Source organism: Maniola hyperantus, chromosome 5 (genome assembly GCF_902806685.2).
Source record: "Maniola hyperantus chromosome 5, iAphHyp1.2, whole genome shotgun sequence".
Lineage (NCBI taxonomy): Eukaryota > Metazoa > Arthropoda > Insecta > Lepidoptera > Nymphalidae > Maniola > Maniola hyperantus.
The window spans coordinates 962,617-988,252 of record NC_048540.1 but is presented as its reverse complement, the minus strand read 5'-3'; the positions used below and the strand labels follow the sequence as shown (position 1 = coordinate 988,252).

General features: G+C 37.5%; 1 protein-coding gene and 1 long non-coding RNA gene across 2 annotated transcripts in view; one reads left to right on the top strand and one right to left on the bottom strand.

Annotated features, from left to right (window-relative positions):
* The window catches only part of LOC117982469 (protein vein-like), a 116,311-nt gene that overhangs the window by 64,675 nt on the left and 26,000 nt on the right, over positions 1-25,636 (top strand). The window lies entirely within an intron of this gene.
* Positions 22,556-25,636, bottom strand: part of LOC138402373 (uncharacterized) — a 404,494-nt gene continuing 401,413 nt past the window's right edge. The window contains exon 2 of the long non-coding RNA XR_011236776.1: positions 22,556-22,980. This is a non-coding gene — a long non-coding RNA (uncharacterized lncRNA). The remainder of the gene's footprint in view (positions 22,981-25,636) is intronic.

The following is a 25,636-nucleotide window of genomic DNA, read 5'->3' as shown; positions in this document are numbered from 1 at the left end:
GTATGGCAGTTTCTATTAAACCCATACACTTTTGGTTTATACACGGCATCGTACCGGAACGCTAAATCGCTCGGCGGCACGGCTTTGCCGGTAGAGTGGTAACTAGCCACGGCCGAAGCCTACTACCAGACAAAAAGCTTTCAGCACGTATGCAAATGTTTCATAATAAGATGATTAAAATAAATTATGTAGGTAAGTAGGTTTATTAAACACTAACTGATGCTCGCGACTTCGGACTTCGTCCGCGTGGAATTAGGTTTTTAACAATCCCGTGGGAACTCTTTGGTTTCCCGGGATAAAAGAAGCCTATGTCACTCTCCAGGTCTTTGATTATGCCCATGCAAAAAATCAGGTCAATCCGTTGCGACAAATTTGTTGCGAAAAAAAGTTGCAAACCAATAAACCAAAAAATAAAAACACACTTTCGCATTTATAATATGGGTACTGATTCTATAATGATACGCCTAATTATGTCACACACGTACCAAATTTCGATCTTTTTTCAGGTACATTTCGGGGAATCGTATAATATGTCGGGTCGCGGTATATGTGCACTCTATATGTGTCAGGGCTACACTACTTTCTTTACAAATTAAAGTATTTAAGCTTTTTTTATTTGTTGACACGTTTCGGATTCCTTGTACTGAGAGGAAATAAATTGTTACGATGTTATACACTTTATGAACGGGGAATTTTCAGGGGATTTAGGTTTTTAAAAATGCCGTGGGAACTCTTTGATTTTCAGGATAAAAAGTAACCTATGTCCTTCCCCGGGATGCAATATATCTCTGTACCAAATTTCGTCAAAATCGGTTGAACGGATGTGCCGTGAAAGGCTAGTAGACAGACAGGCAAACAGACAAACTTTCGAATTTACTTATAATATTTAAAAACATTATCATCAACCGATAGACGTCCACTGCTGGGCATAGGTCTCACTCTCTTGTAGGGACTTCCACAGTCCACACGCCACGGTCTTGCGACACCTGAATCAGCGGCTTCCTGCGACTCGTTTGATGTCGTCTAGTGTAGGTTTTCCAACGCTATTTTGACGACCTCCCTGGCGCAGTGGCAAGCGCTGTGGTCTTATTAGCGATAGGTCCCGGGTTCAGTTCCTGGTAGAGATTTGGAATTTTTTGGATAATTTCTAAAATTCTGGTCTAATCTGGTGGGAGGCCTCGGCCGTGGCTAGTTACCACCCTACCGGCAAAGCCGTGCCGCCAAGCGATTTAGCGTTCCGGTACGATCCTGTGTAGAAACCAAAGGGGCATGGGTTTTTACAAATGCTTTACCCCTTCCAGATTAGCCCGCTTCCATCTTAGACTGCATCGTCACTTACCACCAGGTGAGATTGCAGTCTTATCTGAATAAAAAAAATGATTTCCGAGGTCGCCATTCTAGCACTTTAAATAATAATATGGTTAGTCAAGGATATAGAGCAAACTGTTTCTCGTCCGTTTACTGTCTGTTATTTTCTTTAGTCTGTGGCCATTTATATGCTTCGTTATTGAGTTAGTGGGATAACATCAAAGTTAAAATGTTAATGATGTGTTTGTTGATATATTGTGTGTTGATATTGTTATTCACCCGTAACTCATATTATTTTGCGATTAATTGACCAAGCGAAGCGAGCTCTTTGATTTGCTCGTTTGTCAGAGCTTTATGATTTTTACAGTAATTAACATAACTAACTACAGGAGACGCAGGTTCGAATTCTGCTGGTTCCGCAATTTTTAATATGTATTTAAAAAATATTTAGAAACTAGCTTATGCCCGCGACTTCGTCCGCGTGGACTACACAAATTTTAAACCGATATTTTACACCCTTAGGTTTGATCTTTAACTATTTGATTTTAACATGAGCTTAATAAAATATGTCATACTGCTAATTGCAAAAATATTAACTACAAAACTTCTTTATAGACACTTCAAAACTGACAGACTTCAAGCCCCTATTTTACCCCTTTAGGAGTTGCATTTTAAAGAATCCTTTCTTAGCGGACGCCTACGTTATAATAGCTATCTGCATGCCGAATTTCAGCGTGATCCGTCCAGTAGTTTGAGCTGTGCGTTGATAGATCAGTCAGTCAGTCAGTCAGTCAGTCAGTCAGTCAGTCACCTTTTCCTTTTATATATATAGATTTTCCTTGAAGTGTTGGTAAGAATACTATCAAAAAAAATACGTAGTCAATTCGTATTACAAAAGATTCTGTACTCGGTCTAAGTTCGGGGCAAAGCGCCACAGTAATCTTATAACTAAGCTCAATAGCTCAACGGTTTACGTAAATAGTCGAAAAACGATTGGTACGAACCGCTTGTTGTCCAAAAATAGCTCTCCAATTTTGGTAAAAATAACTCAAACCTGTGACTTAAAACTTAAACCGATCGTTTTGAAAACACAAAGGGCAAAGACATCCTTACGAAGCTTACGAAGGAATTCTATAATTGCATTGAAACAAAGATACTAAAGTGTTATTTCTGTGACAGATAGGATAAAGTGAAAGCGAAGTTCATAACTGCTATTTGGCTACTTTTTTGTCTTGTGTTCGACACAATCATCAAAAAGATGTCAACTAACGTCTACTAATCTGAATTTATTCGGGCTTTGCCAAAGTACCAGTCCACATCTATATATATAAAAGGAAAAGGTGACTGACTGACTGACTGACTGACTGACTGACTGACTGACTGACTGACTGACTGATCTATCAACGCACAGCTCAAACTACTGGATGGATCGGGCTGAAATTTGGCATGCAGATAGCTATTATGACGTAGACATCCGCTAAGAAAGGATTTTGAAAATTCAACTCCTAAGGGGGTGAAATAGGGGTTTGAAATTTTGTAGTCCACGCGGACGAAGTCGCGAGCATAAGCTAGTATAATACTAAAACTCATGCGAAGCCGGGTGCGTTAGCTAGTACTGGATGCATAATATTATGTACTAGCTGATTCCCGCGATTTCATGCGCGTAGATTTAGGTTTTTAAAAATCCCGTGGGAACTCTTTGATTTTCCGGAATAAAAAGTAGCCTATGCTACTCTCCAAGTTTTAAACTATACTGATACAAAAAATCACGTCGATCAGTTGCTCCGTTGCGACGTGCTTGAAGGACAAACTAACAAACCAAAAAACCAGTAAACAAACAAACTTTCGGATTTATAATATGGGTACTGATTAAAAACTAGAAAAAAGAAGGTGTAAAAAACTGCATTGGGTCGTGATGCAACACCATGTGATGATCGGAGTTACATTTATATGACGGGCAGACAGTATACTAGACTTATCTGTTATGGCAATATATTGTGATCAAGTTGGTTGATCTACCCAACATAGCACAGTATTTTCTGCGCCTTTACGAAGTATAAGACCCTGGTATGACATTGTAACTAATTCTGTTGTGCATAACCTCTAAACTAAAATGACAGGTTTAAATAGTACCCCTTTTATAATGCTCTTTGCGAAAGAGAATAGCACTACAGTAATATCTGACAATTTAATTTACCTTAGAGATTGTGTACGTGTAACAGAATTGGGATGATGACATGTCTAAAATAAATTATTTCTTTGGAAATATTAAATAATTAGAGGGTCTTCCAAAATTCGTAAAATCCACGTCCGCTGTTAGTTTTAAGTTTGCTAATCATTTTAGATTATCGATTTTACTAAAAAAAGACGTCATACGTCATATTACATCAAACGTTTATAACGTCACATATGTGTATTTCATACAAGCTCCCTTACTAAGCAAGCGTTTTGACGTCTAATAAAAAGTTGCTGATTTGACTAGCAGTCATCATCTCTATTACCCACATTGTCCGCTCTACTTTTAATGAACTAATCTCTTACGATGAACCTACTCGTATATTGCAACCAAAATACGTTCGCGAGACCAGACGTAAACGAAATTTTCTTTTTTTTTCTAAAAATACGATGCGGCGAGATGGCATTCGGATATGAGGGACTCGTGAAAATATGAATGGGCGTTGCATAAGCTTTTTTCGTAACCTGCTGACAAAATATTTATAGCTTACGACGACCTTTCTGGCGCCTCATTCTGGTCTAGTGGCCGGTTTCGTTTGCTACGAGATTATGGATGTAAAAAATCCTTTCTATAGTTCTTTTTATAGTCCTTGATAGCGTAGTGGTTACGACATTCGCCTCCTATTCGGGAGTTCGGGGATTCGATGACGCACCTCTAACTTTTAGGAATTATGTGCGTTGTAAGAAATGAAATATCACTCGCTTTAACGGTGACGAAAAACATCGTGAGGAAACCTGCATGCCTGAGACGCCAAGTGCGGTTTGGCGTACTTCACACACCTTTGAGAACACCATAAGGCGAGTCACCGGAGCGGGCAGCGTGGCTTGTTATAAAACGTTAAATATGAATTTAATAAATATAGAAGTCCTGTTGAAAACCAAAATTTAGCAGGTTCTCTGTAGTACTTAGAGACAAATATTTCCATATAAAAATTTTTTGCTAAGTCACAAATTTTCGTATTAAATAATTCGTTTTAAGCTTTTATTTCGGCTTATTTCAAGATTTTATTTGATTGAGTGAAGTGGTCAAGCGTGCGCTTATAACGAATAAAAAAAAAAACAAGTACTTACTTCCTATTGTTTATCAAACTAGCACATTCTTTAGACAATGTCTTTAGGTATATTGTAAATTTTTAGCAAGGCCGTTATTTAAGAGTAAATACCTAAAACATTTGATATAGCAAACCAGTTTTTTCCGCTTAACTCGCCTTAATACCTACATATTATCTAGTACTAGCTGCCCCGGCGAACTTCATACCGCCTAGCAGTCGATTCTTTTTCAGGATTTTTTTTAAATTTTTCTCTCCGTTAGAACCATCCCCGTACTTCAAGGAATATTATGAAAAAAGAATTAGCGAAATCGGTTCAGCTGTTCTTAAGATTTGCGATCTGTAACACATTCAGCGATTCATTTTTATATATAATATAGAGATTAACGTAAACATACCTACCCTCTTACGAGTAAACATGAGTAACCTTTTATAAATACTTATCCCCATTAAATATAAAATGTATATTTCGTGTGTGAATCATGCTTTACGTAATATTATAGCGTCCTCAAATTTACGTGGCTTCAACACTAATCGTTCGTGAAACGATGCCAGTGTAAGGGTGCGTGCACAAATCATTCGCGACTGTCTTACAATTTTATTATTACTTAAGTTTAAACTTAAATTTGTTTATGCAAAGATTATATTCTTGGATTATAGGCGGTAGTCAGCTATAAAAGCGAAGCACGGCCAAGTATGGCCCCCCCAGGCGGAGCTTCGCGCTCGCCAACCCCCCCGGTGACGCTGTAGCGGCATAGTCAATCCGAAACAACACACAACAAAAGACGTATGGCCCTCATTCTGCTGCAGAAATGTGCTTTGACGTGGTTGTGCTCCGAGTTGGTTCGATTTTTTTTTAATTTTTACTTTTTATAATTGTTTGTGGTAATTCTGTTCCAATCATTAAATATTTTGTACTTGTAAAAGTATTTGGTGTTGTTTTAATAAATTGTGATTTTTTAAAATTGAATTTCACTTCTGTACCTAAATATATATTTAAAAAAATATATAAAAGAAGACCGAAATTAATGCAATGTAGAGTTTAAAAATCGGCCAAGTGCGAGTCAGACTCGCGCACTGAGGGTTCCGTACTACAATCGTATTTTATCGACATTTTGCACTATAAATCAAAAGACAAAAACTATTATGTCTAAAAATAAATAAAAATCTGTTTTAGAATGTACAAGTAAAGCCCTTTCATATGATACCCCACTTGGTATAGTAATCTTACTTTTAAAGACCACAATTTAATTTTTTTGTCTGATGTAACCACAAATTCACGTTTTTCAGATTTTTCCCCGAATGTCTGCTATAAAACCTACCTACCTGCCAAATTTCATGATTCTAGGTCAACGGAAAGTGCCCTGTAGGTTTCTTGACAGACAGACAGACAGACAGACAACAAAGTAATCCTGTAAGGGTCCCGTTTTTCCTTTTGAGGTACGGAACCCTAAAAATCGTCGAGAGTTTTATAAACTTGTGAAAGGATAGTTTTAACATCGAATTGAAGAGTGAAAAATCGGTCAAGTGCGAGTCAGACTCGCACACGATGGGTTCCGTACCATTCGGGTCACGAGATAGAGCCCGCTGACGGACGGACTGACAGACGGGCAGCGAAGTCTTAGTTATAAGGTCCTAAAACAGTGCTTTTTAAAAAGCCTTGGCAACAGTCAGTATATTGATAAGGACGGTCTGCACGTGTGCGCTAACCCTAACGCGTATCTATTCTTTGTAAACATTTTGTAAATATTTATGTGCACGAATGCACTGACAATACATTAACGACTTTTTAAAGAGAACACTAAAATATTGTGACAAAGCTGTAAGAAAAAGTCATGAAAAACGACGATGCATGTGGGACATTAATTTTCAGTGCAAAAATATACATAGATTCAAAGCTGTCTGGATGCATCATAAGTTCCTAAATCTTGAATGTGAAATTATCACGGTCACTTATTTTGACTTAATGGTGGTTAGAGCGGGGTCTTAGAATGAAATGAAATGAAATCATTTATTTTGCGAAATGTGAGTAGTAAATGATGGTACATTCATGGATGGTCTCTTTCACATTTCTTACTTGTTTAATATTTAGATTCTGTGTCCTCTAACCGCCATCCGTACCCTTATATAAATGCGAAAGTCTGTTTTTTTGGTTGGTTTGTTGGTTTGTCCTTCAATCACGTCGCAACGGTGCAACGGATTGACGTGATTTTTTGCATGGTTATAGATAAAGACCTGGAGAGTGACATAGGCTACTTTTTATCCCGGAAAATCAAAGAGTTCCCACGGGATTTTAAAAAAATCAAATTCCACGCATACGAAGTCGCGGGCATCAGCTAGTGGGTTATAATCCCAATATTTAAGTTTTTTAAACCAATTATTTTAAGTAATTTTTGTATATCACCAAAATAGTGTTAGGAATAACCCCGACGATTTAACAGTGTTTGTATTAGATACATAATACAACCTAAGTTACGTGCTTAGGTTGTATTAGGTATCTATTTTTTTTTTATATTTCCTCTCCTTTATTAGAGAGAGAGCCAGCGCATGCGAGACCTTCCTTATTTTATAAAAGCTGAAAGTTTCTCTGCGTATTGTGCCCAACACAAAGAGGAATGATCAGCGACTATGAAGTTTGAATCATGGTGGAACGAAGGTCTGGCTCGCGCTGGCTCTTATTCCATAACTAGCTGATGCCCGCGACTTCGTACGCGTGGATTTAGGTTTTTAAAAATCCTGTGGGAAATCTTCAATTTTCTGGGATAAAAAGTAGCCTATGTCCTTCCCCGGGATGCAAGTTATCTGTGTACCAAATTTCGTCAAAATCGGTTGAACGGTTGAGCCGTGAAATGCTAGCAGACAGACATACAGACAGACAGACAGACAAACACACTTTCACATTTATAATATTAGTATGGATTAGTATGGATAGCTAGGTACAAATGATAATCCTACCAAAACAAATCAACAAGCAACTCTTACTTGAGAAACTAAGCACATTTCCGAACTACAATACAAGTCAAACACAAAACCTCCTAACTCCAAACTGTGCTAAATCAGAATATCTCATTTTTATTACATTTTCGTTATGTTTTATTTACAACGCGTTCGCACTGGCGATGGCGCCGAGTTTTTGACAGTCGGCTCCTTTGCTGATCTCAAACTGTCAGAATCTAATTACCAAATATGGTCACTCTATTTTCACATACCGAGACCCTTATATCGATGGGCAAAGGTATATTTTTTTGATTCTAAGCTGTATAAGGATTTTTGCAAAGTTTTTGCGGTCCAATCTTTATAGTAGCATCGGTTTCTGGAGGCATTTACTTTTTATTTCCACACTATTGGTGGATATCGCGACTTTGGCTATCAATATAAAAAAAATCTTATCAGAATATTTACTCCTTTTTAGGTATCCGTAGTCTACGTCCGAATGAAAAAACGGAACCCTTATAGGATCACTGGCGTGTTTTAGGCTGTTAAGATGGGAAATGATTTCAGTTTGAGTGAATATTCCGTGATAGTATTCAGTTCATGATTTCAATAATAATGAACTTTTTAAGTCATTTTGCTTGGAAAAATTATATTCAGTGGGTCAAAAACTTCCGAATTAAAGAAAAAGACGATTTTTTCGAAGTATAATCACACTGTTTTCTTCGCCAGCACTTCATTTGACGTTGATAGTGAGAAAGAAGAAGAGAGAGAATTCTTTACTGGATTTAGGAATTGCGATGTTCGTTTGGCTGGTATTGATTTTCCGAAACCACGAACAGACTCGTATGATAATCTTTACATTAGGGAGTGGGGTGTTAGGTTAAGTGGTTAAGACGTCTTCCAGTTGGAGGGTCCAGGGTACAATCCCGAACACACGCCTTTAACTTTTCGGAGTTATGTAACTTTAAATATCACTTGCTTTCCTGAAACCTGCATGCCTGAGAGTGTTCTCAAAGGTGTGCCAATCCGATGAGCCAGAGTGACAGACCATGGCCTAAACCGTTCTCATTCTGAGAGGAGATTCGTTCTCAGTAGTGGGCTGGTGATGGATTGATCATGAAAATGATGAGTGAAAAAGGGATTTCCTTATTGGATTTAGGAATTGTCATTTTCATTTGAATTTTTTTTTAAATAAAATAATTTTTTTTTTATTCAATTAAACTTTTACAAGTACATTTGAATCGTCTAATGCATCTACCACTAGTTTGGAATGCCTTTCCTACCGAGAAGAACCAGCAAGAAACTTGGCGGTTGCTCTTTTAGAAGTATTTGGTCGGTATTGATTTTCCGAAACCACGGACAGACACGTATGATTAGCTTTATATTAGGGAGCGGGGTGTTAGGTCAGTGAAAAAATGGCGCCACGGCCGACAAGATTAATGACGTATGCGGGCTCGTTCCACAGATCCGTATCGATTATATTGAAAGTGGAGCCAGTCCGATTAGAACTTCGTTTTGCATACCCACAGAAAATGGGAATTTAGGGCATTGGATTCTAGAGTTTAGGCACAAAGTATTGTATAGCCGGCTTTTTTATATCTGTTCTTATTAGAGAAGTTCTTAGTTGAATCTGTGCGGCTCATGTCAATGTTTCAGGGACAGCTTCAATAAAATTTTCATAAATGTCTCTTGAATATTTCGCATAGGTCGCCACGAAAGAGGGAAAATACTATCTATGCCACAGATCTAAGACTGACTTAAGAATATGTGCATAGGTTAAATAATGGTTAAATAGTTACTCTTTATTCTTCATATTATTATATCATTGATTGACACGACCTAAAGCATAGATCATATAGATACTTATAGGTATTATTTTTCGTCTTTAGTGGTGGTAATATATTCAGCGCCATCTATGAAAATTTTCTCGACCGTTGCCTGGAAACCTCCTCATTAAAAGTTTGGAAGAACTGATTTCTCTATTCTGATCTATGAAAATGTAGGTACCTAGGTTTTATATAATGTAATATTGATTTGAATTACCATTGAACTTGACTTTTATATTATCATAAGTTAAGAACGTACACAATATATACCTTTTAAATAAGGTTGATAATGAAAGTTTTTAAGAAGCACACACAAATTAACATTTTACACTCGATATCACTTGCGGAATCTTCACCGTTTTATAATGCATACGATAATGGCACATCTCTATTTGGCAGCGCGTCCGTTCGGCGCCTGCGCGGCTGCACAAAGTTCCCCCGGCATTTATGTAAATGGTAGAATTCCGAAAATGCGCCGCGTAAAAACAATGAGATGTCGAAAAAAGCCGGCGAAAGTTTAATTTTTCGAGTTGGGACACTTTTGCGAGCGGCCAGTTGGGGCGACCTTATTATTTTTGTTTTTTTACACCTTTTATGGATGGGAAAATCTTTACTTTTAGAATGCAGTGAAACCAATGTGGAAAAAGAGAAAATATAATTACCTACCTAAAGTCTTATTTCGCGCCGACTTGAGTAAATAAGTGAGTGTTCACCTTATCTCTACGGAGTACGGTGTTCACGGCCGAAATTATAATCTTTATCTGTAATCCGTCGTTAAGTTACTTAGCAACGTTGTTCTTTGTCAACAAAGATCATACAATTTTTGACAAATAACAACGTTCCTGCCATCTCTATGTTCCTGCCACTTTCCCGTACCTAGACGGTTTCACATCCGTTATAGTAGGTAAGTACTTTCAGTAAGTTTAGGCGGCGAAAGACCGGCGTGTGTCCATTCTATGGGTTGAAAATGCGGTTGAAAATGAAGATGACAACTTATCGACAGATTATAGATTATTATTAATTTCGGCCGTTAGTGGGTGTTCATAACCCAAAAGCTCAAACGTATTTGGAAACAACCGAGGCCGCGGATTAAACTAGTATTGAATTAAGGATTCGAAGTAGAACTATTTTGATGAAAAGCAACATTTGAGCACCGAATATTTTAATTCGCAATCCTCGGCCGTTTGGGAGCCGCCGACAAGGGTTTAAGGGGGTACCTTTTTGCAGTAACCGTATCTTAATTTTATTGTCCGTTGCCTTTTGCATGTTTTGTTGTGTCTGCGCCCGATCCTAATCTTTGATTTAGTAGTTCGCCGATAGAGATGCGTCTGCTAACATGTTGGGGGTCGTCGGATTGTTTTGCTTTCTTTCTTTCGCCCCTTCGATTAATGATGAGTATTTTGGCGATTGGCGTGGGGAATACTTTAATTATTTCCCACGCCTTCACTTCTTGAAGCTTTTTTATTAGTGTCAGCGTGTTGTCAACACATAATGAATCATTAAAAATTATATTATAGGCTTATTTTAAAATTGTACTCTTAGCTTATTAAGTAATTAATTTAATTATAGATTTTATGCATAAAATGTCTTAGTTTTACTATTTAGAAGTTTTAGATTACGAATGTTAAGTTAGTCTGTAAGTGAGTATGCATTGATAGTCTTAAGTTTATATAAGTTGTCATATAATATTTTTTTTTTGTATAATGACTTAATTTGAATTTAATTTAATAGGAAGCCTCCTTTTAATAGGACTTTCTATTAAATTAAATTAAAATTAAGTCATTTCGTCGAACTAATGATTTTAAACTTATTTCGTGGTTTAACGACATATTTTAATGTAGGTATATAACGGAATCGCTTGTCAGTATGTCCAAGCCGGTAGGGTGGTAGCTTGTTACGGCCGAAGCCTCCCACAAGACCAGAACTGAGTCCATAAATAAAATCCTAACCAAATTAAACAAAAAAAAACCGTCCAAGTGCGAGTCAGAATCGCGCACTGAGGGTTCCGTACTACAGTACAGACGTATTTTATCGACATATTGCACGATACATCATAAAAATACATAAAACTATTATGCCTAAAAATAAATAAAAATCTGTTTTTTTAGAATATACAAGTAAAGCCCTTTCATATGATACCCCACTTGACACAGACAGACAGACAGACAGATAGACAGACAGACAACAAAGTGATCCTATAAGGGTTTCGTTTTTCCTTTTGAGGTACGGAACCCTAATAATGCAATCGGTTGATATTAAACTATTTTACTGTATATATGTATATATAATTATTGGTTGATGAAAATGCATTTTGGTAACCTATCAAATTCATGTACAAAAGTCAAATAGCTTTGTTTTCTCAACGAATTAATAGCAATTGTTATTTTATTGATGCAATGACGTTTCAATTTATTTTTTCATCCTATAATTATTGGGATATGTCTAGATAGTAAAGAAAAAATGGGGCCAATTGTATCCCAAGTAGGTATATTTATATAACCCGTTTGGGTTACGGGCTGCCGCGTATAAATTAGGATCTAGGTTGACGCCTAGATACACGCCTGCACGCCACAGACACTATGAGGTCACGACCTTGACATTTTAGCATCCATTGTTCTGAAGGATGACAGCTTCCGAAATAAACTTACAGCCGTACTCAGAGTAGCTTAATCGTTACTTAAGTTTAGACTTAGTACTTAAGACTTTGAGTACGGCTGAAAGACTTAAAAAGATGTAGATATAGGCTATTTTAGACATAAAGATAGAATAGTGGTTTTCGGGTTCTACAAGGTATCGTTCTGAACCGCTAAATAACTTGGCGGTACGGTTTTCTCCGCATCTACTCGTAGGTAGGTACCTCCAGAATAATAGTCCAAAATCAATTCTAAAAACTGTCCAAGTGCGAGTCAGGCTCGCACACCGAGGGTTTCATAGTTTTTTTGCACCAAAAACTATGATGCATAAAAATAAATAAAAATCGGTTTTAGAATGTACAGGTACTGTACTCTTTCATATGATACCTTACTTGGGAAATTAAAAATACTATATTATAGTTCATTAACACATTTAATTTTTTTTTGTGGTGTAACCACAAATTCACGGTTTTCAGATTTTCTCTTAGGTCTGCTATAAGACCTACCTACCTGCAAAATTTCATTATTCTAAGTCAACGGTAAGTACCCTGTAGGTTTCTAGACACACACGACTGAGAGGGTTCCTTTTTTTCCTTTTGAGGTACGGAACCCTAAAAATCCTAAATTTTCTTAGCTAGTAATCGAATTCTTCTTGTAATGAAGATCTATCTGACAAAGTCGAAGAGTTGCATTATAATCGTTACCTCCCAGGTGCAAGTCAGATCGGCACAGATACTGTTAGCGCGGGATTTGTATGCAAAAGGGATCCCCTTTCATTTTCACCAGACTGCACTTTGTATGCAGCTCGCTACGCTGTGGTGTCGCCGGTGGATTCCTTAGCCGACATGCAGCTATGCGTCTTAGATCATCTTAAAAACGTCAAGTAAAGTACGCGGCAGAAAATGTTATATATCGACTTTTAGAAAGAGATAGAAAAAAGCGGTTTCGTAGAGCGTTGTCTCTGTCGTTGAGACCGACAAAACGTCACATAGGTATGAGTGACAGAGACAATGCTCTACAAAGCCGAAATCTCATCCTAATGGTCGATGTACAATATTTCATGCCGGCACTGCAATATTGCCAAGGTAAGCGTAAAGTATGGCGTAAAGTTGATCATGATGATGATGAGTAAGGAATCATCAGGTACTTTTAATTTAATTTAACTAATATTATAAATGCGAAAGTGTGTCTGTCTGTCTGCTAGTTTTTCACGGCCCAACAGTTTAAACAATTTCTATGAAATTTGGTACACTCTGTACATATTTTCATACATTTTCATCCCGGAAAATTAAAGAGTTCCCACGGGCTTTTAAGGAACCTAAATCCACACGGACATAGTGGCGGGCATCGTCTATGTACCTAGTTACTTTTAATTTCTTCTCAGTGACGTAAAGAATCATGTTCCCGGTCACAATTCTAAACTAATTTGACAGTCGACAGACTACCTGCAAATTGCATACAAATTGACAGTCGACAGACCTGCAATAATTATAACATCTTTCGGCATTAATAACCCTTGGTTTGGTGCTCAACATTTAAAACAATGCGGTTACATTTGAATTGCTAAAGCACATCGTGGTTAGCTCATTAAAGTGGTGTAGCATGAGGACGGCCGGTTGTCATGCCTGCAACTTGCAAATCGTCAGCGATTAAATTTTTTCGTGCAACGGTAACAAACGTAGGCGTAATTACATGGCCCTCAATTGTTTTTGCGATGGCCCATAATCGTCGTTAATCGGGCCACAATTAAGGCGATTGTATCGATTCGGGACGGTGACATGCCGCCGCGGCCTGTGAGGCCCAATTTCGAGGTACCCAATCGGGTTGTGGTTTATCCTCGACGTTGTTTTTGTTTACTAACTCCCGACTTGTCAGGGTTTGTGTTTACAAACTAACTTTGTTGGAAATTAGGTTTGATAGTCCAATCAGTTATCACTCACTATCCATACCTATTTTAAATGCGAAAGTTTGTTTGTGTCAATCAATGATGCTGCACCGGAGCAACGCATCGACGTGATGTCCGAGAAATTAAGAAATTTTCCAGCTGCACGCCTATTTTCAAAAGGCCAACCACTAGGAAAAACCGTGACTTCGACGTTCTTTTTTACAAAATAGTACCGAATTTTATTCAACTTTCATACAACATTCTCACCCCAATTTTACCCTCCTAGGAATATCTATTCCTATTTGTAAAATCTTTCTAAGCCAAGATCCAGCTACTCTGTACTGATATAAGCAAGTGCAACTATAGTGCATTACTCATAAGATCATCTAACAGTACAACGAATCATGTAACATTCCATTGTCGATACATATCCTCAAATATCCAGCTCGCATAATGGAATCGCCATAGCTCTATTAGCATTATGGCGTCTCTGTCTCTAATTACAGTAATAGCTGTCAGAGTCACCTTTTAACCCACTTGTCTCTGAATTCCTTATAGTGTTGACTCGTACTAGCTTCGAATACTGTTGTAGTGACTGTAATAAATACCTAGTGTTTGTGACAAAATACCTGTGACAAAGTTTATACTCTGCGACAGGTATTACAAATACCTGTGACAAATTTTATACTATGCCACAAGTATTTGAAACAGTACCTGGGTAGCATCATAGACCGTGTTGTGGCAACTCTAATTACAGTAATAGCTGTCAGAGTCACCTTTTAACCCACTTGTCTCTGAATTCTTTGTAGTGTAGCTAGCTTTAAATACTGTTACAGTGACTGTAATAAATACCTAGTGTTTGTGACAAAATACCTGTGACAAAGTTTATACTCTGCGACAGGTATTACAAATACCTGTGACAAATTTTATACTATGCCACAGGTATTTGAAACAGTACCTGGGTAGCATCATAGACCGTGTTGTGGCAACTCTAATTACAGTAATAGCTGTCAGAGTCACCTTTTAACCCACTTGTCTCTGAATTCTTTGTAGTGTAGCTAGCTTCAAATACTGTTACAGTGACTGTAATAAATACCTAGTGCTTGTGACTAATACCTGTGACAAACTTTATACTCTGCGACAGGTATTACAAATACCTGTGACAAAGTTTATACTATGCCACAGGTATTTGAAACAGTACCTGGGTAGCATCATAGACCGTGTTGTGGCAACTCTAATTACAGTAATAGCTGTCAGAGTCACCTTTTAACCCACTTGTCTCTGAATTCTTTGTAGTGTAGCTAGCTTCAAATACTGTTACAGTGACTGTAATAAATACCTAGTGCTTGTGACTAATACCTGTGACAAACTTTATACTCTGCGACAGGTATTACAAATACCTGTGACAAAGTTTATACTATGCCACAGGTATTTGAAACAGTACCTGGGTAGCATCATAGACCGTGTTGTGGCAACTCTAATTACAGTAATAAGGTAGGTACTTATAGTACGCGACAGGTCGAAATAGCAATCGGGGTGGCGATGCCCCGCACAGCCGCACAGCCTCAACGATAATCGGGTGCGGGATAGCGCGTGTGACGTGCGGGTATACGGGGCGTTTCTCCGCCTCATACCCCGATTGCCATCTCGGCCTGTCGCGTACTATAGGTAGGTAGAATCGTAGCCCACGTTCCATAAGAAACATGATATTTGTATAGGTAGCTTAAAGTAGATAGTTTTATCGCTTTTTTCCACAGTTTAAACTTGTATTACGCTAAAAAAGTTATCATTCAATAAATAGTTAAAATCTTAGTATCAATTTTCCGTTATCTTTAGAGGATAATGGATGTTTAAATTGTAATAGAAATAGAAAATAGAAATAGTTTTTATTTGCTAGAATGTGGTACAATTTGGTCTTAAATCTATTTTGCACCCTTGACATTAAACCAATAACTTGGTGTGCAAATTATTTCGTGTATATTATTGTATTTCGTGAGTATTTATGTAGCAACTTGCTATAAGAGTGCTTAACAGCAATTAAAGTACATCATTATCATCATCATCATCGCCAACCAATCGCCGGCTACTGTACATGGTTGGGTCTCCTCTCAGAACGAGAATGGCTTGACCATAGTCTACTATGCCGGCCATGACGCGGATTTCGATACCGGTATACCGATACTGACAGATACCGAGTACCGGGACCACTATTTCTACCGGTTACGATAAATGCGTCTCATCTCTATAATTCCTTACCATTGTCACACAGGCTCATTGGTATTCTGCTCATTCTTTCATCACGGACCGCTGTGGTCTCAAGTGTTTCTATCTGCCATCCTTTTTCATTGCACACCTCATTTCCATCTGCATCCTTGTCAAAATAATATGCCCAATTCGTTTCAAAATCGGTATATAGAGTGAAATTTGGAAAGCGATCAGGGCAGGGCAAACTGAAAATATTTGGGAAAACAAATCGTCGATTTTAGTGGAAACGAAAAAGTTTTCGGATGCAGTTTTAATTTGAAAATTGTCAAAAATATTTCATCAAATTCAAGTTCGAACATATTATAAAGATTTAAAATCCCGAATATAAGGATGAAAAAATCTTTAGATAAAATATTATTTTCGCGGCAAAATTAATTTCTTGCAACGTATCTACTGCATTGATTAGGTACCTACTTAAAAATCAAAATTCAATTAGGTACGATTATGCTTAAGAAATGTTTTCAAAAATTATGTATAAAAAAAATCGGTTTCCCTTTGAGAACCTAGGTACAGTACGCGGCCAAAAGTAATGTACATCGGCCTTTAGAATGACATTTCGGCTTTGTATAGCGTTGTCTCTGTCTCTCATACCTATATGACGTTTTGCACTCTGTTATCTATATAACTTTTGTTTCTACACGTGTATATAGTATGTATGAAGTCGGGCGAGCATAAAACTAGAAATCAAAGCGTGAAGCTCGCCCGACTTCAACATACAATATATACGTGTAGAAACAAAAGTTATTTTTTACTATGTAGTAGTTTTAGAAGTCGGTTTTTTAAATACTTTTTCACTTCACTGATCGTTCCCAAAATACCACCCCGTGTAAACATACGGTAGCTCTCTTTGTATTAATTATCCTTGTGTAAACACACGTAAGTAGTGTATAAAATTGTCTTGCAGTCACAATAATGTTTGCGTTAGAAATGTCTCGGTGGCCTTTGATTCTTTGCTTCACAAGTATTTACCGCTGGCTTTATTTGAATAGCTCTTTTTGTTTGTGAAACATACCTTGCATTAATTAAATGTGAATCTTTAACTTGATGGGTAGGTATTTAAATTGGTCGAATTCTTGAACATTTGAATTTTTGACAACGAATTTATTTATGTATATTTCGATGTGCGTAAAAAACAATACTCAAAAACGTAAAGTGAAATAGCGTTGTCATTGACATTTTATAAGATTAATCTTCTTTATTATATAAAAGGAAAAAAGCTGACTGACTGATTGACTGACTGATCTATCAACGCACAGCTCAAACTACTAGACGGATCGGCCTGAAAATTGACATACAGATAGCTATTATGACGCAGGCATCCGCTAAAGAATTTTTAAAAATTCAACCCCTAAGGAGGTGAAAAAGGGGGTTTAAAAACGGTGTAGTCCACGCAGACGAAGTCGCGAGCATAAGCTAGTAAAGTAGTAAAAGATTTCTGATAAATAAAGCCAATATTGTTATACTTAATGTGATCTGTGATACAAAAATTATAATAATCATTGTAAATAATATAAGAATGCATAATAAGAATACCTATAGAATAAAATAGAATAGAATATATTTTTATTCAAATAAACTTTTACAAATGCTTTTGAGTCGTCAAAATAATTTACCACTGTTTCGGGATGCCGATCCTACCGAGAGGAACCAACAAGAAATTCGGCGGTTGCTCATTTTAAAGGTTCGATTTACAATAGGTACTGTATGCCATATTGTACAAGCAATTGCAGCCCCGCGCTTTGCCAGAGCGAGTCACATCCATGCTTATGCAACATTTTTGGACCTATTAAATAAGTTATTAAGTGCTAATGTACACGAAATTCATAATTATTATAGCTGCGTACCGTAACAAAAATAATAATTGAAACAATGGTTAATTGAAGTGAGTATATTTGAATTTGTTCTGGCTTTTAGCTATCATGGTCCCTTGATCACGATAGCTAAAATGTTCTGGAGGCCTTCTATACTTATCTGTAATGTATTTTTCAAAATCTTTTTTTTTTATAAAAAAGAGCTTTAAAAATAGGTAATATGAAATTTTATTTTAATACCAACCTTATACAGGAGGCAAATCGATTTGCCTCCTCATTTCTAATTCGAACTGCTAGGATTTAGAACACCCTTCCAGCATCAGTTTCCCCTTCCATTATAATATGGGTACCTTCAAGTCAAGAGTGAATAGGCATCTTCTAGGCAAGCGCGCTCCATCTTAGGCTGCATCATCACTTGCCACCAGGTCTGATTGCAGCCAAGCGCTAGTCTATAAATTAAAAAAAAATACAAGTAACCTTTTTCGTGCGCTTCTGAATCAGCAGGTTTTTTTCAAATTTTTTATAAAATCACTTTCGTCCTGTGAAAGTGGCTGACAACAGACAACATGACCTCTAAACATGAGTCAACGAACTCTTCAAATATTTCCTAAATCGGTTAACGTCCCGTCCGTCACGCGAAGTTCGCCCAAAATCCTGGAATCCAATTTCCGTAGAATGCCACTTGATTCGCGACTTAATAAAAAAATTGCACTACTTATTTATGCTAATAGCGCAAAACACGGCGAAAAAAATGAGTGCAACCTTTATGCGCGGTTGAAGTCAAATTAAACGCGTGCGGGATCCCTTTTTAGGGTTCCGTAGTAAACAAGGAACCCTTATAGTTTCGCCATGTCCGTCCGTCTGTCTGTCCGTCCGTCCGTACGTCCTCGGTTAATCTCAGAGACTATTAGTGCTAGATAACTGTAATTTGGCATGTGTATAAATATTAATCACGCCGACAAAGTGGTGAAATAAAATTTTGATTCATATTTTTTTTAGGGTAGCTCCCCTACATATAAAGTGGTTATGATTTTTTTTTCTCGTCTACCCGTCATAGTGTGGGGTATCGTTGAATAGGTCTTTTAAAAATACTGTGGGTGTGGGAACATCATTTTTCGATTTCTAGATCCGTTTGTAAAATATGATGTTCTAAAGTGCTAATTTTTATTAGAGACAAGTGTCCCCCCGACCTCTATCAGCCAAATGGTAGTATATTGTATATAGGAACGTGAAAAAATTCACAGCAGTAGTATATAATATAATCAATTTTAAAGGAAAACTATCATGGCTAAGTAGAATTCACAGGTTAAGGAGTTATATCTGTTTTTCGAGGTTAATTATTGTGACTACGGAACCCTACACTGCGCGTAGCCCGCAACGCACTTGGCCGGTTTTTTTAAACTAGAATAAAATCAGTTAATAAAGAGAGCCTTGCTCCTACGTGTTACTTTATGATTGGAACAATTTTAAACAGCTACCACGCATGCCGAATAATTTGATAAAATATCAAAAAATCTGCCTCGAGCAATGCATTCAAGATCGTTTCATGTTTCATACTAAATTTGATAGGTCATAATCGCCTCGTTGAATTCGCAGGATCATGCGAAGAATGCACATTTACATTCTAAGGGTGGTTGAATAGTCACGCTTACCGCCAGCTCGGGCGGCAAGCGCGGCATAGTCACGCTTACCGCCAGCTCGGGCGGCAAGCGCGGCATAGTCACGCTTACCGCCAGCTCGGGCGGCAAGCGCGGCATAGTCACGCTTACCGCCAGCTCGGGCGGCAAGTGCGGCATAGTCACGCTTACCGCCAGCTCGGGCGGCAAGCGCGGCATAGTCACGCTTACCGCCAGCTCGGGCGGCAAGCGCGGCATAGTCACGCACCGCCAGCTCGGGCGGCAAGCGCGGCATAGTCACGCTTGCAAGGATCCCAAGACCCACCCAAAACTAGAACAAATTATGGCAGAAAAACCCTTACCTTGAAGGAGTTAAACTCTATAACAAAATACCTGCACAATTAAAAAAAGTACACTCATTCACTGCATTTAAAACTGAATTAGCTGCTCACATTATGAGTAATGCGAATCACTTCGACAAATGCATTGAATGAGTACCTAAATGGCGAATATTTGAAAACTTTATTCTTAGAATTAAGTTCTCATGTAAGTGACTTTGTCTTTATGAGAATTAAACGTCTTTATTTAAACCTAAACCTCGAGTGACATAGGCTACTTTTCATCTCGGAAAATCAAAGAATTCCCACGGGATTTTCAAAAAACCTAATTCCACACGGACGAAGTCGCGGGTATCAGCTAGTATAAATATAAAAGGAAAAGCCGACTGAATGACTGACTGATTGACTGATCTATCAATGCACAGCTCAAACTACTGGACAGATCGGGCAAATGCGCTCAGATTAGACTTCCGCTAAGAAAGGATTTTTGAAAATTGGCGTGGGTCCGTCATCGATGGAAAATACAGTCTCTAAGGTGGTGAAATAGGGGTTTGAAATTTGTGTAGTCCACGCGGGCTAAGTCGTGGGAATATCCTAGTTAAGTGTAATCAAAAACTTTAACAGCTTTGATAGTTATAGGTAATAAGTTTTAAGTCATATTGTGAAATGATGACGATAAAAAGAATCATTAATCATCATCATCATCAGCATGTGGATGTCCACTGTTGGACATAGGCCTTCCCTAAAGAGCGCCACCACACCCGGTCCTCCTCATCCAGCCACTTCCCGCCAGCCTTTTTATATCGTCGGTCCATCGTGCTGGAGGGCGTCCCACACCACGCTTGCTTAAACGCGGTTTCCTCTCAAGGACTTTCCAGCTCCAACAGCCATCGCCTCTACGACAGGCATGGCCTGCCCACTGCCACTTCAGCTTGCTAATAGTTTGGGCTATGTCAGTGACCTTGGTTCTCCTGCGGATCTCCTCATTTCGGATCTTGTCCCTCAGGGAAACTCCTAACATAGCCCTCTCCATAGCTCGCTGATCGACTTTGAATTTGTGAACAAGGCCGTTTTTCAGCGTCCACGTTTCAGCACCATAGGTGAGGACGGGGCGAACACACTGGTTAAAGACTTTTGTCTTCAGGCACTGAGGAATTGACGATGAGAAGACTTGACTAAATTTCCCAAAAGCTGCCCAACCCAGCCGAATTCTTCTGTTGGCTTCCTCGTCGAAATTGCCAAAAAAGAATACCTAGCTGAATTTGTTGTAGAATTCTTTTCATATCAGGGCACGTTTGGAAACTCAATCGTTGCCTAAAGTTCCCTTAACTGTCGTGAACTGTGAGTGTGACGTATCTTCGTACACTTACGGGCGCGGCGAACGGAAAGTTTGCAAATATAACTGAAAAAAACACGCTAAAATGCACCAGCTGTCCTGAGATATGATAAAAAACCATTAAAACATGTTCAAAACAAATGTTAATGTGCACGACTTGTACGACGTACGTGCCACGATTATAAACGCATTCATCAATTTTACGGTTGCTACATACTATTTTTATGACTACATTAATTATATAACGATTAATTTATAGTTATGTACACAACAATTACAAATAATCGTGCGTTTTATTAAATTTTTCAATTAATTTTCCCATTTTTATTATTTAGCTTGATTATGACTCATTCGAATATTAAGGTTGTGCATTTTGTTTTCTTATACACACACTGGTTGACCAAATAGGTGTAAAAAGAAAAAACTTAATCAAATGAGCTGAAATTCTTTCGTAATATTTCTATGTTTTAATAGTAGGTCTTCCCTGCTGAAGTGTGTCTTCCCTGCTGAAGTTTAGTACCACTATCCACAAATAAAATAATATAAGGGGTTTTTTCGGGTTAGTAAAGCAAATAGAATTAAAAATTCGAAAATCCTGCAATCAGCTTGTAACTTGTAGACAGAAAAATTGGCAGTCTAAAATTGGTACCATCAAAATAACATCATTAATTAGGCAAACGCGTCCCATCATTAATTAGGCAAATGCGTCCCATTTAGGCCACATCATCACTTCCCATCAGGTCTGATCGTGGTCAAGCGTGCACCTATAATGAATAAAAAAAATCAACATCAATAAAACCGTGTCCTTTACAAGGTACCTATACACCATTTCAATAGGATTGATCCAAAAAGACAACAAATAAGTATGGCGGTACTGATCACGTGACTTTATTTTGAAATGACTTCTAGTGATACGCTATGCCTGAACTATATCGGGAATGAACGATTGAACGAATTAACTCTGATGCCATTTTATCTGTGTGGCTGTCATGTGAGTCGTATAAAATCAAAATCGGCAAAGTAGGGTTTTCCTAAATTTTGGCAATTAAACAAAAACCGTTAATTTCGATTTAAAGCCATAAAATAATAATAACAGATGTGTTGTCTATTACTGTATGGTGTACTAAGCCATAGACACTCTAAAATCTGTGTAATAGTTAAGCATATAGGTGCAAAATCACATTGAAATTGCCACATTGCCGACTTTGATTTTGAATTATAAAGATTGCCGTATTTGAACCCATACCAAGGCAAGATGGCCGTCTTCGAACCTGACAGATTTTATGAAAATTAGGGTTGGCTAAAATAAAAGCAAAATATCCGTATGTGTAAAAATTATAATTAAACTTAGAAATATACAGTTTTATTAAAATAGTATTTCGCCTTTTTGTTACACATGCATAGACACTCAAAACTTTTTGTAACCAACTTCAAAAAAGGAGGTTATCAAATTCAACCCGTATGTATGTAATATTTCCAGAACTGCCCAGTTTTCGTATATTATGTTAGTCTATATCAGCTTCTAAACAAGTGTGCCAAATTTCAAAATTGTATGTATGTATCTTTGTATGTTTGTCCTCGCATATCTCCGGAACTACGCGTTCGATTTAAATAATTATTTTTTGTTGAACTAGGTGTTGTTCAACTTAGGGAATGCAGCACGTTTCATCAAAATCGGTTGAGCAGTTTTTGAGATAGGGAATGTTAAGTGTGTACTAGACAGCTGACTTGCAAACGTGTTATTCTATAAGCGTTATTATGAATGTAGTTCCGCAGATATGCGAGGACAAAGATACATACATATATAAATACATACATACATACATACATACATACATACATATATACATACATACACTTTTGAAATTTGGCACTTTTTAGAAGCTGATATAGACTAACATGTACGAAAACTGGGCAGTTCTAGAAATAGCCAGTTGTTAACGTTTATGCTATGTGTCCTTTAGTGATAAATCCTTTTGTATGTAAATACTTGTGTATGTGTAAATGTTGTTGGTTAGTCAAATAAAATAAAATAAAAATAAATAAAAAATATTACATACATACGGGTCGAATTGATAACCTCCTTTTTTAAGTTGGTTAAAAATTGTGAAAACGCTATAAATAGCGAGTATGACTCCGATCTCTTTTTACTTGCATTGAGATAATTTTTCACATGACGTGTCATCGTACGTTTTTATTTCAAATAAAGAAAAAATAAAATTACAATAGTGTTAGAACACAGCCCTAGCGTAAAAATGGTTAGAATACTGTTGCTATTTGCCTTTGTTTTTTCAACACGTTTTTCTTCCATGTCTCAGGATTTCTGCTCCTTTTCCTCGCTGTATTATTCGTAGCCGGTGTTGGGCTATGCTCCATTGTGATAGATAACTTTATTTAGCTAAAGAAACTCTAATAATTCAATAAAAACTCGCAGCAATTTTCTATGCAAATGAATACAATCCGCCATATTGAAACTGCGGTTAACAACGCTTATGATTGGTTGACAGTGAAAGATTGCCGACTATGGTTGTGAGGTCGTCGTCGATTGCCGTCTTTGATCCCATGCCGAGTTTTATTTCGTGTTTTTGAAGGATTTATGGCCGTATTTGATTTTAAAGTGACCACGGAATAGGTAAACATTTGAATTTTCAGTGTTGCCATATATTTATCTCATTTTCGTCCACCTACCTACTTTGCCGACTTTGATTTTATACGACTCATGTCAAAACTACGATTCACCTTTTGTAATAAATACTATAATCGTACTGCCTCTAAGAAGAAGATAAAATCGTACTTGTGACATGATAGTTGACACAATAAGTTAAAATGGCGCGTGAGAACGTAAAATATAAACTTGATTTAAAAAAACTCGATTCGTTTTCGATTCTGAACGAATAATCGATTTGTACGGTCACTCACATTCATTCATTTTTAGTCTGTGGTTACAATGTCGTCTCTGCACAACTCTAGAAATCAAAGAATGCGAAACGTTAAAACTAGCATTTTAGTTCTATCCTTTAGGTTATTTTAGGTCCACAACCTTACTTTTTGTTTTCATTTAGTTTTTATTAAAATTTTGTTTAAGTCATGGATAAATTAAATGAATATTACGTGTATATTTTACTTAAGATGTTGTTCGTGGACACAAGGCGTTTTTGCGTGTTTTTGTTTTACCATAGGGAAAAGTGTTAAGGAAGTTACGTGATAGCGAAAAGGTGTGTTTGTTTACGTTTTGGATCAATTCGATCGGGCCGGACTTTACTTAGTTTAATTGTAGTGTAAAAATAAATCAGCGCCTATCAGAAGCAGAGCCTGTAGTTATAGCTCAAAACATGTTAACAACAGCTTCAACAAGTCGAAATGTTTTTGCTTATGAAACCCTACGTGGAATAAGGAAAGTCTGAATTTAGACATAAAAGAAAAGAGAGGAACGAACAAATGGATACTTTTACTGTCTTCAGACGGAATGGGAGATTGTAGAGCGCTTATCGCCCGAGCCATGTGGGGATGGACAAAAGATTGTATTGATTTTGCCGACTGCAACCCGTTCGGATGATTCGATTGCGATTTATCGAGAATATTTTTTTATCGATGCGAGGTGACCTGCAACGGCGATGGTATGTATCGTGTAGTGCCACTTTGCCGCGAAGCCGGTTGGTTTACTTTATAGAAGCTGTGATCCTTTAACAATATAGACTTACTGACTGATAGAGATAATTTCCATTTTTTTATTAACCTAAAAATTCTTGACCATTTCTTTAATAAAAGGAGGACTGTAACGCAATGCTTAATAGATAAGACATTTCACATTGTGGCTTATTCTGTTGTACCCAATCTCTTACTAAACTGACAGGTCTAGAATCTAGATATATCTGATATATTGCTATCTCTTTCATAAGTGTCTCTGTGGAAAGGGATAGAACGAGATTTTGACCTGTTTAATTTTAAGTTTAGAGATTGTGTACAACAAAATTAACATTAAGTATTATTGTTAATGGGTAAATCATTTTATTGGGATTCCAAAACATTGTTTTCGTTGCAAAATATTTGAAAATAACATGTAAAATCTGCACATTGACAAAGAAGAAATGTCAAGTAGCTCCTAACTCAACAATAACAGCGTACGAGAACATCGATACAAAACAAAACTGATCAATATGCAACCCAAGTCCCGACAATCAGACAATCAACGATCCAGATTAAGCAAATCAAAGCGCGCGCGCACCTCGATTCCCCGAACGCGCATTGCATGTCTGCGCGCACGCACACCACGCGGCGATCGTTTCAAAACAATTCCGCGGGGTTGCCTCGCAAGTATAACTGTATACGGAGTCGCCTCTCCAAACTGGGCGCTAACGAAAAAAGCTGAGCGAATCAAAAGGAGGCCCGAATGCGGCAAA